Here is a 20,624-nt window from a genome sequence, read left to right as displayed (position 1 = left end):
CCGGTCGAAGGATCCGGTCGAAGGATCCTGATCCTAGGGTCGAAAGGTATAGGGTCGAAGGATTAACATCCTTTAAGTGTTTAACGCGTTTAACATATCTAAATACAACAAAAGAGTCACGGAATAGGATAATACTAACCTCGGGAATTCGGGTTGTCACAAACGGCTTCTAATTACGCGATTAATAAACGTTTAAGGCGATAAGAAATAGTCTTTAAGGCACAAATTTACATAATTAGGCTTTTGGAAAACCTAGGGACGCCTACTTGATTGGCGTTACGCGATTTGGCGATTTTTCGGGAATTCAGCGCGCGTTTGAAATTTACACGGATGTTTGTGATGTACGAAATGGAAAGTTCTAAACTTGAATATTCTATCTGTTGATTTATATTATTATATTGAGCGATATTAAATGGTTAAAGACCGATTTCAATATAGCGTCATATTATAACGCTTCCAAGTTTCAAACTTGTACGGTCCTATATACAACCATAATTATTTATATACACAACATGAAATCATACGCTCGTAAATTCTGTATATTTTGATTTGATTTAATCAAAATAGTAGAAAGCGTTTCATAAACTATCTTATGCATAAAATATATTGTATTTTTATGCATCTAAATAAGACTCGTTTAATCAGTATAAATCATCATGCATCTATGTTTTATATATATAGAGCATACTAGTTGGGAACTCGCGTACGTATAAGATTTTGTGTATATATACATACACATATATACACAAACCTGACACATACGTAGTATAATCCCAATTATCCTGTGTTTTATTTTATAAAACCAAGTTAAGTTCTAGAGATAGAGATAATACAGGTGATGATTTTGTTTAAAACTAAAAGCCAAACTTGCTTTTACCAAATTAATAAATTCAGAAAACATGGAGCATCATTGTTATATACTGTTGCAACCTTAATCTCACCATCACTTTATGACAAGCTACACTACTAATACTCCCCCTAGACCCACCTACGGCTGCAACATGCCCCTCCATTCCTACATTACTTTTCTTGTGGAGTTGTCTAAATAATTATGAGGCATTGCCAGCTATGTTAAAAAAAATAACAATAAAGAGAAATCTTAAAACCCTAAACTCAAAACAAAAACACACGCACACCACTCCCTTTACCCTCTCATTTTTGGTCTGCAACCTTATCCTCTCTAACCCTCTCTCTCGATATCTTCTTCACAGAAAACAAATGGAGAAAACCTTATGCCCTTTCAACACCATCTTCCTCAAACACCTACACCACAGCCAACACCCTCTCTTATCCTCTCATTTTCAAGTCTGGCGGACCCAAGGGAGGAGCCGGCAAGCCGACGATGGCCGGCGAGCTTACCCGACGACCTCTCCGGTCGACGTGCTCCGACAACCACCCCTCCCCCCTCTCGTTCTCTCTCACTCGATGTCCAGGTCGGACCGGCTCCGGCCGTATTCCTTCAATGACGACGATGATGTTGAAGATGGCGACGAGATGTAGCTGATGATGATGATGATTTGCCACTGCTATTCGATGACAACGACGTTGTTGTGTCCGACAAGCTCCGGTGAGTGAACCGAGTAGTATATTTCATTTCTCTTTTTACTCAGATCCGTTTGGATCCTTTCATGTATTTTTTTTTGTTTAAAAAAATATATCGATGATGTCCAGTTTGTGATGCGGGTGATACCGGCTGATGTGTGGGTTCCGGAGCTCCGACTCAGGCGGGTACGATTCAGCTCTTGAAGTCTCGTACCAAGTTCGGGTTCACACAGTTCAGAATTCCGGTTTGGTTTTGGTCTCGGTTTAGGCTTCGGGTTGGACTCGGATGGAATTCGGGTGTTACGGTTCACTCGGTTGAGACTCGGTTCGGTCAAAGACAGTCACAGCAGGTCAACAAGCAGGTTCGGGTCTCGGCTCGTATCTCGGTTAAGTTTCGAGCTTTGGTCAAACAGTCAAGGCAGGTCAACCGTGGTCAAAGCTCGGTCAAACTGAGTCAGCAACAGTAAACCGTAGTCAACGGCAGTTAACTCGGGTCAACAGGCTGTCAACGCTCAACTGTCGGGTCAACAAACAGTTAACACGAGACCCGGTAAAGTTTACCGACGCGAAATTAGTATAGATCGTTATAGTTTCTAGATCTTTTTTTTTACTACGCGAATCGAGCTCGACCGGTCAAAAGTTTATACATTAGAGATTTATTTACGATTCTTGCAAAATTTGCGAAAAGTTATATATATATATATATATATATCGTGTTTGTTGATTTATTGGTTGAGTTTTGAAAAGAAAATACGACGACTTTTTATTGTCGGGTTATTCCAACAACAGAGGAAACTCTGTCCGATTTTTGTAAAAATCTGAAACCAAAACATAATTATATTGCTAAACGGCACTTGTTGAAATCCGAGTCTTTCTAATGGAATAAATAAAAAGACATTTTATTTTTACGACGTTACAAGTTAACGAAGAACCGCTATTTCATCGAAATAAATATAATTATTTATATCTATTTCAAAAAGCCGATAATTCGAGTTACTTGGAATAATTTTATAAAATATGTATGAAGTTTCTATTTATTTCAAACGTTTAATATTCGGAAGTCGTATATTATTAATATAACTATTTACATTTCTTTCCAACGTTTAGAATCCGAATCCTTGTAAAGTGAATATAATTATTTATATTCGTTTTAAATGTAAAGTTTTCGAATATATATATGTATGTATATATATATATTTATTTATTTCAATCCTACGAGAACTACAACGGTATATTACCGAATAACATACGACGTTTCGAATTACGTACCATTATCGAGTTACGTATTTCTAACCACGACGACTTCGTAAGTATTTATATTCATATATATAAATATATATCCTAAATCTTTCGGAAAACTAAGTCGTTTCCGCGACTTAGTATTATCCCGATTATAAACGGGATCAAATACTGATTATTCATAGTCAAACTAACAACACCTTTATAGAATCGTTTAGTTAACGATTCTGTAGAGCTCGAACACGTAGTTTAACTACGTTTAAATTAGAAAACTGATAAGTTATTCCCTGTTAGGAATACTATAGATGCACGCTAGCTAATTCACTTTCTTGGAACAACACTTCGGAACCACGCTAGGCTAGCATTACACAGGAAGGTCAAGGTGAGTTCATAACCCCTACTTTTTACTGTTTTATATTTTTATAAAATGTTTTCGGGGGTGGAAAGACATGCAAGTTTTGCAAAATCACACATGGTTTCGATAAATGAATATCGCATATTTATAAACCATTTTGCGACAGGATTTCAACAAACTCAGATGGTTTACGAAAAGATTATGCTAAACATACCGGTTTATAAAAACATTAGTGTTTTTCGAAACATGCATGAGTTTTAAATAACACGAATGGCGTGGGCAAAGGCCCAAGGACATGGGCAGAGGCCCAAGGACATGAATAACTCTCACATTATACGTTAACTAGGGTATGGTTAAGCTAGGGAATGAACTGTTAGATCAGGTGAGCGAATAGTAATCTCTCTTAAGTGCCATTAATCTTGTATAAGACCGAGGGCAAAAGTGGTAGATCTATCGGGTGTAGCGAGCCCCACTCTTGGGTCCTTGTGTGGCCCATGTAGTGCTTTTGTTGTTCTAACCGGGTGGACCGGGGGAAATCCGCTAGGGTTGAGTGCTTCCTATGTCGCCACATATATTAATGTCCTTGCAAAACATTAATGATCTGTTCATAGACGCTTACATACCAGCTTTTGATACTCAAGTTTTCAAATGTTTTTAAGATTTATTTGATGGAAACTCACAAATACATGGATTTACAAACTTTGGTAAAGTTTTTCAAATTATACCTAAGTAAGAGGACGCGCTGATCCTGCTTACAAAGGTGCGTTTGGGCTCGGCCCATTCTCTCTCGTGCAATGCACAAAGACTATTGTGGGCTAGACTCACAGTTTTTCATATATCATGCCAAGAAAATAATTTTACTGTATTTTCTCAACAACTTTGAAACCGGTTATCAAAAAGATTTATTTTAAATCTTTTCAAAACAAACTATGAACTCGCTCAACTTTATGTTGACTTTTTCGCATGTTCTTTCTCAGGTTGCATTTTCAAAACTATGGAACGGTTGGAATAGGAGAACCCATGGGAATTCAAGTACTTAGCGGCGTTCATTTTCTAGAAGTCTTAGCTAATTGCTTCCGCTGTGCAATGAAGATACCGGTCCAGTCACGCCATGCTCTGATAATTTCGGGGTGTGACAATATCAAGCTGATTCAACTCTGATACGTCTGTTTCCACCTTTCGTATTGGACAAAAACTCTTCTAAACGACTCATTTGGTCGTGCAAACGATCCTACAAGTGGTATCAGAGCTCAGGAGGAAGAGTTCTTACTGAATTCAGCTTGATTTCATCAAAATTCTGATTTCTACACCTTCTTTTATAAGTGTTTTCAAAATTAAACAAGTTTTCACGGTTAAAATGACCTAATTCTCACATATAACATGCGAAACACTGTTTTAACGAATCCTTGAAAGAATTAGACCTAAAATCAACCTAAAACCTATTCAATTTGACAAAAAGATGGCCGATTGGATGACATCAGCATCATCTCGCACGAATTGAACATTCCATTTCGCACGGTTTGGAAAAATTTGACTCCATTTCGCACGAATTGGAAAAGTAGATCCATTTTGCTTGAAGCAACACCCCATTTCGTATGAAATCATCCATTTCGCATCAAGAGGTCCATTTCGTTCGAAGAAGTTCATTTCACTTGAAAGGTCCATTTCGTTTGAAGAGGTCCATTCCGCATCAAATCCAATTCGTGTGAATAGTGCCATTTCGTTTGAAAGCTGAGTTTGTGAAACATTATACCGAAACATGGAAGAAGAGTTTTACAATGCTTTTGCTACTGCCCCGAGTACTCCTGTTACCATTGCTCAGAGTGTGAACATGGAAAATGAAACAGGAATGTCACACCCCCAAAATCCACCATGCGTAGTACCACCGCTTGGAGGCGTGACGTGACCAGGATCGAGCCACCAATCATATTGAACAACGTATTTAAGTAAATAAAACCAACCACAATACAATTGGCGACCAAAAGCCAGTTAACCAAGTTTTAAATTAAACAGCGGAAGCGTAACACGTGATATCAAAATATAAATTCATAGTCCATAAGTTTAAAGTCCAAAACGCAAGTTTAATAAGTTCATAAGGATTTAAATATTAAGCACGGAACATAACAGTCCGTACACCACAACGACTCCTTCCTCGTGCAAGCTCCAAGCATCTAGCGACCTGTAAGGCATGTAACAACGAGTCAACAACAAAGTTGAGTGAATTCACAGCTGGTTGTTTAGTTATAGCATTCGTTTCGTAAATCATTTGTTCGTTTTGTAAATCATGTATCGTATGAATTCGTATCGCGGTCTTTCTGACATGTTTGCGAAGGTTGGTGGGGGCTTCCCATGTGTTACTAGACCACGCGTATCGACTGCTACGAAAATGTAAGAGGTGCCCTAAGTCAATGTCTATCAGCATTGACCTTTGCCCATAGTCCATTAGTACACGCCCGTCCGACTGGGACGGTGTGAGGTTTGTTAAACCTAATAGCGCTATTAACTAATAACCCACTCGCCATAGGCCTCGGCGATTAAGTCGATAAATGAGGGACTTCAATTGATAGAGTTGATGGTCTTATGGTCGTGTACGTAGGCTTTACATACGTGCCCTTCAATCCGAGGACAGTAGTAAGTAGTTTAATAGTAATGATAGTTCGAGTAGCCATTCAATCCCATTCCCAACCCACCGGGAACCCCATGCCTTGGAAAGAGTGTGAACTCACCTTGGTTGCTCGGTTTGATTCTCAAATATAGCTAATAGTCAAGGTCGGTCAATCACGCCCTAGTATAATTATCACTTAGTTTATTAGTGATTTCAAATAGAACACAAAGTCCCTACACGTATCTATCACATAACATGCATCACTTTAACGGTTCATGCCCATATAAGTTTCCCATCTATTCCCCACTCATAGACAACATACAACATTGCACATAACACTTTTATTGACATATAACATGCTATATCATTCTCGGATAACCCACTCGACATTTAGACACGCAAATCACTACTTATGTCGTTTCAGCTTTATTAATCGAAACTGGACTGTTTTCGAGCATTTTAATAAAATAGTTAACCTTTTCCAAAAATTCTCAAATTTTTACAGAAGATTCTATATGTTCCAAAGTTTATTATGTAAAAATATCAAAGTCCAGTTCATTACCCATATTTTATAGAAAATCATTTTCTCGACTGCAAATCTGATTTGTTACTTTCTGATTGCAGTTTACGGAAATATTCACTAAAAATTAACCGTAAGTCCGTTTGACGAAATTCTAGTTGGAGGGTTGTCCTGACAACGGTGTCTATCTACTGTAAGAATTCCATGAGTTGATTTTACTCAGGTTTTAAGTTATGACTCCGAAAATAACATACTTTTTCTGCAATAAAAATGCAGCTTGAGCTGCTGTCCAAAAATAATCTTTTAAAAATAGTAAACGGTCTCGAAAAATTATGATTCCAGTGCCATTTGTTTAGTTATTCCAAAACACTCATTTTAGGCTTTAGAAAATCCACTTTTCGATTTAGAATGATCCCGTTACAGCCTGTTGAAGTTGGCTGGAAATCCAACTCAGCAAGCTGTTTGCATTGTAGAAGCGACTAAAAGTGCATAAACGAAGATCCTAACCATGGTTTATTGATGAACAAATGTTAAAACTTCAATCATGTTTTAACTAACCCTAAACCATTCAGATTTCAACCTCACACAACCTTTTTATATGTGGTTTTTAGGCAGAATTTTAAGTTCACATTTTAGTGTTTAAGCTTTGTGTGTGTCACAAACATTCAACAAATCGTAACAAGAATCAATGTGGAACAAGAGTATGAAGGGACTTACTACTAGCACAAGGCTAGGGTTGTAATCTTAGTGTAAGGATGATGAAGAGTGATGGTGAGAAAAGCTTGAACAAGGCTTCTTGAGAGCACTTCAACTTCACACTTCTATGGAGGATCTTCACAACTTGAAAGAGAGCTAGATGGAGAAGAAAATGGAGGTATGAAGTATGGTGGTGATGGAAATCAGTTGTGGAGAGAGGGGAGGGGGGTGTGTGAGCCGAATTATAGAGAGAGGAGAGAGGAGGAGGAGTGCAAGTTTTGTAGTAATGATCACTAACCTTGGAAACATGCAATCTAGCTTATAGGGAAATTATAACAATAATTTTTGGCCAATGAAACCAAGATTTTCTTTTCACATAATCCAAACAATATATTATTACTAATCATGGCAGAAAAATCGGTTGGGGGGGGGGGTAAATGTAAATTTTTGTTAATTAGAAGGTAGTAGGTTAGAAGGTTAAGGGTATTTTTAAGTATAGTGGGTGTATGTCATGTTTACATGGTGCATGGGAATTTTTGTGACCATAATTAATTTAAAATAATAAAATAATATTTCTAACAATATTTTCATGTCTCGGGTAATGTCTGGTTGTTCGGTTTCGCATCGTTCCGTTAAAGCGTTTAATTGTCCCGTAAAGCGTCTTTTGTGCATCTTTTTGTAACGAAATTAATTCCTAACACATAGGAAAATATACCGGACTATTTAGTAACCTTTCTGTATACTACTGGTATGCTAACACGCACATGTAACTATAACACAGAAATCGAAGAGCAGTTAAATGATTCAGCACAGTCATCAAGTACTTTTATTATCATTAATAAACTGTACGGCTACATGCAAATTTGAGGGTTGTCACAAGGAACGTTACAGAAACCTCCAAAGTTGATGGGCATTGAAGAATACTATGGTTGGAAAGACCGGTTCGAAAATTGGGTTCAAGCAAATCATTTGAGGTCTTGGGAATGTATTGAGAAAAAGTATGTTAAGCCTCGTACAGATGTGGGAGTTAACAAAACTATTTCTGAATTGTCGAATAAAGAGAGAGACATGTATAAGGCAGAAAAAAATGATGATTAGTCTTCTTCAGCAAGCTGTGAAGGAAGACATCTTTATATTACTTCAACACGATGGTACTTCACGTTCGATTTGGGAAGCACTTCGAATTAAGTTTGAGGGGAGTACAGAGATGATTAGGAGTAAGAAATCATTATTAAAGAAGGAATTTGATTTGTTTACAAGTTTGCAGGGTGAAACTACAAAAAGACTGATTGAGAGATATTGTCATTTTGTGCGCATAATGTCTTTGTTAGATATAAACAAAGATCGAGAAGAATGGGTTGACAAACTAGCTGATGCTTTACCTCAGAAAGAATGGGGTACATATCTGATGATCTTAAAGAACACTAGAGAATATGATAAATTGACAATTTCTCAGTTCATTGAAAAACTTGAAGGAAAAGATCTTGAACAACAAAAGATTGCTAGAATGAATAATCTAAGTGGTCAACAAGACATCAAAATGTATTACAAAGGGAATGTTCAGAATGTTGAAGCAAGTCCGAAGGTTCAAACTGCTTTCAGTGCAGAAAACTCATCCGGATCAGTTAATCAAAGTCCAATCAGCAACAGTGGTTTTTCTTCATACTCAAATGTTAATCCGAATGTTTCAACTTCAAATCATCAGTTCCAAAGCTCAAAAAATAGTAATGGTCATGTATTACACTGCAACATCGCGTTGCATCTTCAGAATGGTCAAAATTTCTCTGAAGAAGTCGCTAAAGGTCATATGGCATTACTAGCTACAGTGTTAGAATCATATGAGGGTTTGGTTGCGGGAAGGATCGGAAATCCTATGTTGACAAAAGAGGATTACGATCAGATCGATGTTGAGGAAATAGAGCTTATGGATATTAAATGGTGTTTAGCGAGAGTGTTGAGGAGAGCTGAGAAATTTAAGCTGATTACAGGAAGAGATGATTTCCGCGATGCTAATGTTTTTTACTTTAGGTTTTGATAAATCTAAAGTTACTTGTTTTCGATGCAGGGAAAAAGAACATTTCAAGAGGGAATGTACCAATCGAGAAGCAAGTGGAGCTCAGAATCCGTTCGGGAATAATGATTATTATCGGAAAGCTATATATCAACAAGTTGCTCAACAATCATCATCATCCAATGCTATTGAAGATGGGAAGAAGAAATCTTATCTCGTAAATCACGATGATGAAAAAGTGGCAGAAGGTTTTAATTGGGACAAATACATTCCGGCTGATTCAAAGTTTGGAGCATTCATTGCACAAATGGTTCAAGAACCAGATTTGATGAAAGAGTGGATGAATGTGTTTGATAATGATGAGAACAGTCAAGATGAAGAATCTGTCTCTTCAGAAGAAAGCTCAGAAAAGACAACAGTCGTTGATCAATCATCAACTGATAACAGTGATGATGAAGAAGAAATACAAATAAACATTGGAAAAACTCAATTATCTCCTGAAAGTTTCAAATTTTATTTTGCAGATAGATTGGAGAAACTAAAGGAGAAGCGAGCAGCAAAAGATCAAAAAAAGAAAAAATGCGAGAATGTTGCTCAGGAAGAGAAGCATGAACAGTATGAAGAAGTTAAAGTTGCTGAGAAGGTGGTTGAAATTGAGAAGGTAGTTGAAATTGAAAAGATTGTTGAAGTCACAAAACCTTGTCTAAAATGTTTGGAATCTTGCAAACATTGTGAAGAAAGAGACAAAAAGTATAGTGAACTCGACGAGATGAAAGAAAAATTATTGTTCGATGTAAAATATGTGAAAGAATCGTATGATGTGTTGAACAGAACGGTGAATAGTCTGCAAAAGACAAATTCAGAAAGAGAAGATGCTTTAACCATGATGAATGCAGTGATGATGTCTAAGCAGAAGGCTATCAATCACTATATTGAAGAATGTGCAAAGTTGAAGCAGGAGTTGGAAACAAAAAAGATAGAAAATGAAAGAATCAGACGATTGTTGCAAAGTTATTCAACTTCTGATTATTTGATTGATAGAATTTATCCAACTGTTGCAGGTTTTGAAGCATTTCAAGATGAGAAGCCAAAAGAGAAGGATATTGGTAAGAAACAAAGTGTTAGTTATAACAAATGTCCGCCTCCGATCTGGGAAGGTTATTCTCCCAGAAAACCAAATGAGGAACAAGTAAAAAAGGCAGTCAATATAAAGTTAAAGTCTGAAACAACTGATGATTTACCAGACAATATTGACGTCACATTCACATCGTCTGACACTGATCATGAGTCTGAGTTAATAAAGAAAGTGGTCGATCAGGTGTTGGATAAAGATGAGGAGTCAGAGTCAAAATCCGAATCCGAGAGTTCCAGTTCATCAGTTGACAGTCCAAAGTCGTCGGTCATACGGGTTTACAATAAAGAATTTCTGTTATCAAAATCTAATTTGAGTGATGAATCAATCAAAATGGTATATACTTTGAATGATTCAGACAAATTATATTCTGATGATGAATTTCCAATAAGAAGTGTTCAAGTTGAAAAGATTAAAAAGGTTTTCAAATTAACAGAAATTAATATTTCTGAAATAAAAGATGTAAATCTTACTGAAAAACCTAAAAAATACACTTCAAGAGTTCAACAAAGATTGAACAAGAAAAAAGGTTACAGTTCTGATTCTGGTTTTCAAAAGAAATCAAACCATAACAGTAATTTCAAAAAGAAAGGTTTAGGTTTTACTTCACCCGAAAATCATAAAAATGAGAAAATTTCTAAAACAAAAACAATATTTGTTTCAGGGTCAAGTTCTGAAGAAGAGAAGAAAAGCTCATTCTGGAAGCAGTCGAACAAAGCATTTCATGCAAAAAAACAGAAGTTTGAAAGGAATGGAGCTAATTACAAAAAGGAAACAAGAACCTGTTACCGATGTCAAGAAGTTGGTCACATCGCCTGGAATTGTCCAAAGGCAACCAACACAAAACAGGAAGTTGTTTCTAAACTCAAAGAAAAAATCGTTGACAAAACTGAACCACCAACTGAAAAATTCAAAGTATTCAAAAATTCAAAATTTGAAGTTGGTGAATGTTCAAAAAGATTTTACAAAAGAAGGGTGAATCTTAACAACCAAACACGGGTTGTTAAGAAATCAGATGTGAAATCTGGTGATGAATCTGACTCGTCAAAGTCAGAGGAGCCACAAGTTGAGGTTAAAAAAGAAAATTCAGTGCCGCCAATGGATGATGTCAACTTTCCACCATTGCGGGCTGAAAATTTAAAATCGAAGGTTGGTAAAGTGGAGATCTCGAATCAATTCTATTCTGAAAAGAAAGAATTTGATGTCGAAAAGGTTTTTAATGGCAAAGTAAAAAATATTTTTGGGAAAATGGTCGAGGGTAACGCCAAAGGGGTGAAAGATTTTTATGAAGAAAAAAGGAATGCTCAAACCCCGAGTGAAACTGAGAAGGTCACACCCAAAGCTGGTTAGGCTTGGGTGTCTGTATTCTTTGCTTAAAATCCTGACTTGCCGGAGCTCCCAAGTTGGTAATCGTGTAGCAGGAATCAGCATCATTCTTGAAATATGTTTGTTTGAAAAGCCTGCAAGTGGTAAAACTTTAAATTGTCATATTTTAATCTATAAGTCGTTTGGTCGTTTGGTTGGCAAGAGTTCCTACAAGTGGTTAATCAAGGTCATTAAGTTGAACTTGATTTAACTTTCATGCAAGTGGTTGAAAAAGGGGTTTCATTCATTGTAATGAGAAACGAAACAAAGTGATGAACATATCCCCGACCCCTAACCTACAAGTGGTTTGTGAAAATCAACAAAACTTATTTTTCCGGAAAAACCATTTTGATTAAAACAAACTTAAGTGTTTTGAAATCATAATGGGGAAATAGTTTGTTGTCAGGGGGAGTTCTGATTGTTTATGCCAAGAGGATGGCGAATTGAAGCAATTCACAACAGTTGTCATTTTATTTGTACAGTTTGTTTTCAAATTTTCCTTGAAAGTCAAAAACTGAAACATATTTTTGATTTTAGGGGGAGTAAAATTTTTTAGAAATTTCGAAAATTTGAAAAATCCAAAAACATGATAAAACCAGAAAAAGCCAAAAACATAGAAAAAGTGCAGAAATGAGTTTTGGTGTGAAGAAGAGGAAATGATAGTACATCAGTGGACTATCACAGCACGCTAAAGAATTGGAAAGTCGATAGAAATAAACGATCTAACTGCGGATATGACAGTAGGTTTTTACTCATTCAGTAGATTGTTTTCGAGATATAAACCTAAATATCATAACTTACTTATTTCGTGGGGAACATCTCTCGGATATATGGGTAACCCCCGAAATCTTGTTTGAAAGACTTTCTATTTCTGACATACTATGTCACACCCCCAAAATCCACCTGCGGAGTATCACCGCTTGGGAGCGTGACTGACCAGGATCAAGCCACCAATCATATAGAACATTGTATAAAGTAAAAGTAATTGCAATATAATCCAAACCAAATCCATATGAAAGGTGTTTCCAAAACATAAGTAAGTTATCATTGTTTAGCGGAAGCGTATAATCCAAAACCCAACATAATTAAGTACGAAATGTCAATAGTGTTTAATAAGATAATCACGATCCAAGCCCACAACGACCCGCTCCTCCATGTGCAAGCTCCATAAACCTAACGACCTGCAAGGCATGTAACAAAGGATCAACAACTAGTTGAGCGAGTTCACAGAAAGTAGATGCGTAATAGTAAGTTCGTTTGTAACAGGTGGCTCTACTGGGCCGTTAGTACGTTCTATTGGTGGGGGCTTCCCATGTTGTATAACCACTAGACTACTCGTAAACATAAGTATCCTTCACATCCGAGGATAGTAATAAGCATAAGTATCCTTCACATCCGAGGATAGTAATAAGTATAGGTATCCTTCACAACCGAGGATAGTAATAAGTATAGGTATCCTTCACAACCGAGGATAGTAATAAGTATAGGTATCCTTCACAACCGAGGATAGTAATAAGTATAAATCTACGTAGAGGGTAAGTATGTGTCCTGCACAACCGAGGACAGTGAATAGCATAAGTATGTGTCCTGCACAACCGAGGAGAGTGGTATGGTAGTCTAGTAATAGTATAAGTACAGTTCTAATCAATCTCAATCCTTCAATCCCAATTCCCGTGCCCTGGGAATCCCATGCCTTAGTAAGGGTGTGAACTCACCTTGGTTTGCTCGGTATGCTATGCTCTAGGGTTTAACAATTGTCTAAGTCCGTTACACACGACCTAGGATACATTGTACATATTTGACGTAAGTATATAAACTCAATTAGGGTTGACAACTCTTCGTTGATCAGACAATCATATACAATATTGTATCACACAGTACAAGCAGTATCTTAACATGTAGAACCAAGTACAAGTATCAGTCAACACGTTCTTCATCCAGAGTTTTGATTTAGTATTAACAGAAGGCTTAGATCATGTATCACCTTAAACTCAGGAGTATATGTAAGCATCCAACATATCACGTACCAAACTCAGACAAGGACCTCCTTAGCATTTAAAGTTGGATATATATGTTACTACCTAAAGTCGGACTAGCATCCCCCTCTACTTAATAATCAGACAAGCACATCACAAGCAAAACTCGGTCCAGATAAGGTGGGCATGAAGCTCGGGCCATTAAAGGTCGGGCAAGAGAGTGGGGGGGGCTGCCCTTGTCAAACTCGGACCAAAGGGGATCTTGTCTAAACTCGGACATTACACAATTATGTTAATAATTCGGACATATATCATACAATAAACTCGGCCCATCATGTTACACACACAAACTCGGACCCTTGTGTCTAAACTCGGTCCATCATGCTTGACACACACAAACTCAGACTTACAATTAACAATAAACTCGGACAAGCATTTAAAGATTAAACTCGGACAAGCATTTAAAGTCGGACCATGTGAGTTTTCTTAAACTCGGTCCATGCATGTGTGGGGTTAAACTCGGGTAGTATTCAGAACCAAAAACTCGGTCCATATTTATTTCAATAAACTCGGACCATGGAGACTTAGAAAGTCGGACAACACAACATCATTAAACTCGGTCCTCAAGTGCTCCATTAAACTCGGTCCAAAGTGATCCATTAAACTCGGACATGTAATAAGCATTCAAACTCATACCATCTTATATGTATATAAAGTCGGGCTAGGTGTCTTATAAAATAAACTCGGACATATGTAGATCATTAAACTCAGACATATGTTAATCGTTAAACTCAGACTATCTCATGACTAACATATATTATCAAAAACTCAGACAATCAAATGGCGATTGAAACAGTTACACGTGAACATTCAACAGTTACGCATACGAACAAACCCTAGTTCTATTCATATTGACGGCATCATCATAATAATCCACCTGTGATCATCAATTAATCATTACAAGAACAATATAATCAAGCATACAACTATTCATATTCGTTTCTCAACAATCGGAAATCCTTAAACGCAGAAACATCACATGTGAAACTAGGGTTTTTCATGCATACATAATCAAGAATCAAGAATTGATATCAATCCAATAACCAACGAACAATCATTAACAATTACCTTGTGTTGATTCTAGAGAAAGAGAGTAATCAAACTTGTGATGCCTTGCAAATGATTTGGTGATGATTGCTAGGAGGATTAGAGAGTTACAAGTACGTGTTTTGATTTTTGAGAGAGTGATTAGTGAAAAGGGGATTAGGGTTAAGTATAATTAAGTTTTCACTAATAACTCTTCACACCCTCAATTATTCTATTTTACAAAGGTACACCATCTCAATCAATTTCACAGTTTCACCACCAAGTTTATGCATTTGACAAGTTTATCACAATTAACACATAATCATGCATAATCACATAATCACACAACACACTTCATTGTATCAAAACATATACCAATTCCATAACAACTAATTGTGATATCAATCGACTAAATAATACAAGAACGTGCATTAAATGCGAAATAGAAATCTTGAAATTTCGAGTTGTCACATTATCCCCAACTTAAAAGAAATTTCGTCCCGAAATTTGGTACGCACTCACTGAGGAAGCTAGGTAAGCTGTATTGTTCACTGGTTTTCCTGGGGTGTCACATCATCCCCCCGTTGATTTGGAATTTCGTCCCGAAATTCCGCAGTAGTAGCTTCAGTCTCAGTAGTGGATGCATTGGTTTCGAATAACTGGGGGTACTTTTCTTTCATTTGGTCTTCGCGTTCCCAGGTGTACTCTGGGCCACGTCGGGAGTTCCAACGAACTCGAACAAGAGGGATTCTCTTGTGTTTGAGGACCTTAACATCCCGGTCCGTGATTTCAACTGGCTCCTCGACGAACTGCAACCGCTCGTCGATAGTGAGTTCCTTAAAAGGAACTATGAGGGTCTCATCTGATAGGCATTTCTTCAGATTCGACACGTGAAATACATTGTGAACTGCACCGAGTTCAGCTGGTAGGTTCAGTCTGTAGGCCACTTTGCCAATTTTCTCAATGATCTCGAACGGTCCGACATACCGCGGATTTAATTTGCCCCGTTTGCCAAAACGAACCACACCCTTCCAGGGTGAGACTTTTAGTAAAACCCGGTCCCCGACCTGAAATTCCAATGGTCTCTTACGCTTATCCGCGTAGGCTTTCTGACGGTCGCGTGCTGCCGCCATGCGTTGTCGTATCTGTGCAATCTTTTCTGTGGCGTCCACTACAATCTCTGGACCCGTAATCTGACTATCCCCCACCTCTGCCCAACAGAGAGGTGACCGGCATTTACGTCCGTACAATGCCTCGAATGGAGCGGCTTGTATGCTGGTGTGGTAACTGTTATTATACGAAAACTCCACTAACGGGAGATGCTTTTCCCAGCCGTTGCCGAAATCGATAACACATGCCCGAAGCATGTCTTCAAGCGTTTGGATCGTTCACTCAGACTGCCCATCCGTCTGAGGATGATACGCTGTGCTCATGTCTAATCGTGAGCCAAAGGATTTGTGCATCGCTTGCCATAATTCTGACGTGAATCGTGCATCCCGATCCGAAATGATGGATGTGGGCACCCCGTGCCTCGAAACAACTTCTTTAAGATAAATGTCTGCGAGAGTGGAGAACTTATCCGTTTCCTTTATAGCTAGGAAGTGTGCAGACTTGGTGAGTCGATCCACGATTACCCATATTGTATCGTTCCCACGCTGAGATCTCGGTAGGCCTGTAACGAAATCCATGGAAATTTCTTCCCATTTCCATTGAGGTATCTTAGGCTGTTGAAGTAGGCCTGCGGGTTTCTGATATTCAACCTTGACTCTCGCACAGGTCAAGCACTTGCCAACATAGGTGGCGATGTGGGCTTTCATACTTGGCCACCAGTATGTTGTTTTGATGTCGTGATACATTTTATCTGCCCCTGGGTGTACCGAGTAGCGAGACTTGTGCGCTTCGTCCATCACAAGCTCTCGTAAACCGCCATAAAGTGGGACCCAAATACGCCCCGTTACATAGTAGGCGCCGTCTTCCTTTTGTTCCATTTGTTGCCTTGAACCGCGTAAGGCTTCAGCTATGACGTTTTCGGGCTTTAAAGCTTCCATCTGAGCAGCTCGTATCTGTGCAGGAAGACTGGACTGAATAGTAAGCTGTAGCGCTCGCACGCGCTTAGGTAGGGTGTCTTTCCGACTGAGGGCGTCAGCCACAACATTGGCCTTGCCTGGATGATACTTGATGGCGCATTCGTAATCATTAAGCAGTTCAACCCATCGTCGTTGACGCATATTCAATTCCTTCTGCTTGAAGATATGCTCGAGACTCCTGTGATCGGTGTAAATTGTGCACTTGGTACCGTACAGGTAGTGTTGCCATATCTTAAGCGCAAAAACAACAGCTCCCAGCTCTAAATCGTGCGTCGTGTAGTTCCGTTCATGAACCTTGAGTTGACGAGAGGCGTAGGCAATAACTTTATCCCGCTGCATCAATACACAACCAAGCCCCTGTATCGATGCGTCACAATAAACCACGAAGTCATCCGTGCCCTCGGGCAGTGAGAGGATAGGTGCGCTGCATAGTCTATCCTTCAGGTACTAAAAAGCAGTTTCCTGCGTATTACCCCATCTGTAAACGACACCTTTCTGTGTCAGCATAGTGAGCGGCTGCGCGATCTTGGAGAAGTCTTTGATAAACCGTCTGTAATACCCCGCCAAACCCAAGAATTGGCGTATTTCTGTCGGTGTACGCGGTGCTGGCCAGTTCCTGATCGAATCTACCTTGGATGGATCGACATGAATCCCATCCTTGTTCACCACATGGCCTAAGAAGTGGACTTCACGAAGCCAGAAGTCACATTTAGAAAACTTGGCGTACAATTGTTCCTTTCGAAGAAGTTCCAAGATAAGACGTAAGTGCTGCTCATGTTCCTCCTGACTCTTGGAGTAGATCAGAATGTCGTCGATGAAGACAATGACGAACTTGTCAAGATAAGGTTTGCACACCCTGTTCATAAGATCCATGAAGACTGCAGGCGCGTTCGTAAGTCCGAATGGCATGACCAGAAACTCGTAATGGCCGTAGCGAGTTCTGAATGCTGTCTTGGAGACGTCCTCATCCCGGACTCTCAGCTGATGGTAACCTGACCTTAGATCAATCTTAGAGTAGTAACTCGACCCTTGCAACTGGTCGAATAAGTCGTCAATACGAGGAAGAGGATAGCGGTTCTTCACTGTGACCTTGTTCAGCTCGCGATAATCAATGCACATTCTGAAAGTGCCATCCTTCTTCTTCACGAATAGTACTGGAGCTCCCCAAGGCGAAGAGCTTGGACGAATGAAGCCTTTATCCAAGAGCTCTTGTAGTTGCTTTGACAGTTCTTCCAATTCCGTTGGAGCTAAACGATACGGTGCACGAGCTATAGGTGCTGCTCCTGGAGCTAGCTCGACTTGAAATTCGACCTGACGATGAGGCGGTAGGCCAGGTAAATCTTCGGGAAACACCTGAGGAAATTCGCGTACAACAGGAATATCCTCAATTCTTTTCTCTTTCGAAGCTGCATCAGTAACCAGTGCCAAGATAGCAGTATGACCCTTTCGTAAACATTTCTGAGCCTTTAGGAAAGAGATGATGCCAACCACAGCACCACTCTTGTCGCCTTGAACTTCGAGAGGTTCCTTTCCCGAGCGAGGAATACGAATGATCTTCTCCTTACATAGAATCTCTGCCTGCTGCTTAGATAACCAATCCATGCCGATGACGATGTCGAAACTACCCAGAACTATAGGAATGAGGTCGATGGAGAAGGTCTGACCAGCTAAAACAATGTTACAACCCTTAACTATCTGTGTGGCTTCTACACTTTTACCGTTTGCTAGTTCTACGACATGCTTGGTGTTTAGGGGTGTTGGTGCACGTTTTAACAATTTACTCATTTTCAAAGACATATAACTCGTATCCGCACCCGAATCAAATAAAACAGTAACATAAATGTCGTCGAGAAGAAACTTACCCATAACGACGTTGGGATCATTTCTGGCATCACCCTGCCCCAACACAAACACACGGCCCCTTGCATCATTTCCATTGTTGTTCCCACCGTTGTTGTTGTTGTTGTTCCCGTTGCCCTGGTTGTTATTATGGTTGTTGTTGTTGTTCTGGTTCCTGTTCAGCTGAGGGCAGTGCCGTTTGAAGTGACCCTCTGCACCGCAATGAAAACACCCTTTGTTACCCTGCTGCTGATTCTGCTGTGCTTGAGGCTGCTGCTGATTCTGGTTCGCAGGTCGAGGGCTTCTACAATCTTTGGCCTCGTGACCCTTCTTGAGGCATCTTTGACAGCGACCCTTATTACACTGGCCACTGTGGTGCTTGTTGCAGGTGTTACACTTCGGGAGGTTTCCTCGATATCCCCCCTGTCTGTGGCTGCCTGAGGAGTGCTGACTGGGACTCTGGTAACTGTCTGTCTTTCGTTGTTGAGCTTGTGACTGCACTGAAGCCGATCCCTTGCTAGAATCCCCTTCCCATTTTTGCTTGCTTTCACTGGGAGTAGCAAGGGTAGTAGAAGCAGTAGCGGTAGCAGTAGCGCTGATACGCTTTGGCAGTCTGTTCTGATCCACTGCCTGATCTGTGATGCGGTGAGCGAGGCGCTGAATGGCCTGAATGTTGTCAAGATTAGCCGATGTTACGTGGCTCTGGATTTCTGGCACCAAACCCTTGAGATACAATTCAATACGCTTGTATGGAGGGTCTACCATGGTTGGACACAACACAGCCAACTCGTTCGATCTCTTGGTATAAGCCTCGATCTCTGACCCAGTCATCTTCAAATGATAAAACTCATCCTCCAGCTTGTGGATGTCTTCCCGAGTGCAGTATTCACGCTTAATCAATTCCTTGAAGTCATTCCAAGGGGTGGCGTTAGCAGCTGCCAACCCTAGGATCTGCACCTGCGCGTTCCACCAAGTCAACGCGATCCCTTCCAAAGTACCAGTGGCAAACTTAACCCTGCGTGCCTCAGGGCATTCACACATCTCGAACACAGACTCGAGCTTTTCAAACCAGTGGAGGAGTCCAACCGCTCCTTCAGTGCCACTGAACGTGCTAGGGCGACAATCCATGAAATTCTTGAAAGTGCACACTGGCTGCTGCGCGTGTTGACCTATTGTGTACGAATAGGACAAAGTTAAATACGAGAATTTATGTAGGATCTAAAGATCCTAGTGTGTGTCTATACTGCAGGGTATACTACCTGCTTGAGCAGCTGCAAGTGCCGCAGCAACTTGAGCCTGAACAAGAGCCTCTAGCTGGGCTTGAGTCATGTTGATTCTTCCGGCCATTGATCTTCACATCAAAGGCAACATAAGTGAGAAAGGTTCACGAATAGTGCGATGACAGAAGAGTGTAAGCACATAGATGTTCTTAAGCAATAACAAGTTGTGAGCAAAGTAATGTAAGCATACTACGAGCAAAGTTCTATGCAGTTCTAGCAAACGGGTAATAAACATAAACCTTATTACCTAGGATGTCGAGTCTTGCACGTGGAGCGAAGCGTCGTTGTGGATCGTTGAGAGCACTGTTCTGGTTATAGTCTGGTTTTAATAAAAAAAATGTTTTCCCATATTAAAACCAAGTTCTCTATAACCAATGGCTCTGATACCAATCTGTCACACCCCCAAAATCCACCTGCGGAGTATCACCGCTTGGGAGCGTGACTGACCAGGATCAAGCCACCAATCATATAGAACATTGTATAAAGTAAAAGTAATTGCAATATAATCCAAACCAAATCCATATGAAAGGTGTTTCCAAAACATAAGTAAGTTATCATTGTTTAGCGGAAGCGTACAATCCAAAACCCAACATAATTAAGTACGAAATGTCAATAGTGTTTAATAAGATAATCACGATCCAAGCCCACAGCGACCCGCTCCTCCATGTGCAAGCTCCATAAACCTAACGACCTGCAAGGCATGTAACAAAGGATCAACAACTAGTTGAGCGAGTTCACAGAAAGTAGATGCGTAATAGTAAGTTCGTTTGTAACAGGTGGCTCTACTGGGCCGTTAGTACGTTCTATTGGTGGGGGCTTCCCATGTTGTATAACCACTAGACTACTCGTAAACATAAGTATCCTTCACATCCGAGGATAGTAATAAGCATA

At 39.6% G+C, this 20,624-nt stretch overlaps 1 long non-coding RNA gene across 1 annotated transcript; it reads left to right on the top strand.

Annotated features, from left to right (window-relative positions):
• Positions 1-1,177: 1,177 nt before the first annotated feature.
• LOC118486629 lies at positions 1,178-2,241 on the top strand. The gene is made up of 2 exons (XR_004879250.1): positions 1,178-1,567; positions 1,672-2,241. It is a non-coding gene; the product is annotated as an uncharacterized LOC118486629 (long non-coding RNA).
• Positions 2,242-20,624: the final 18,383 nt, after the last annotated feature.

Source organism: Helianthus annuus, chromosome 14 (genome assembly GCF_002127325.2).
Source record: "Helianthus annuus cultivar XRQ/B chromosome 14, HanXRQr2.0-SUNRISE, whole genome shotgun sequence".
Lineage (NCBI taxonomy): Eukaryota > Viridiplantae > Streptophyta > Magnoliopsida > Asterales > Asteraceae > Helianthus > Helianthus annuus.
The sequence above is the reverse complement of the archived record's forward strand: the minus strand, read 5'-3'. Positions and strand labels throughout refer to the sequence as shown.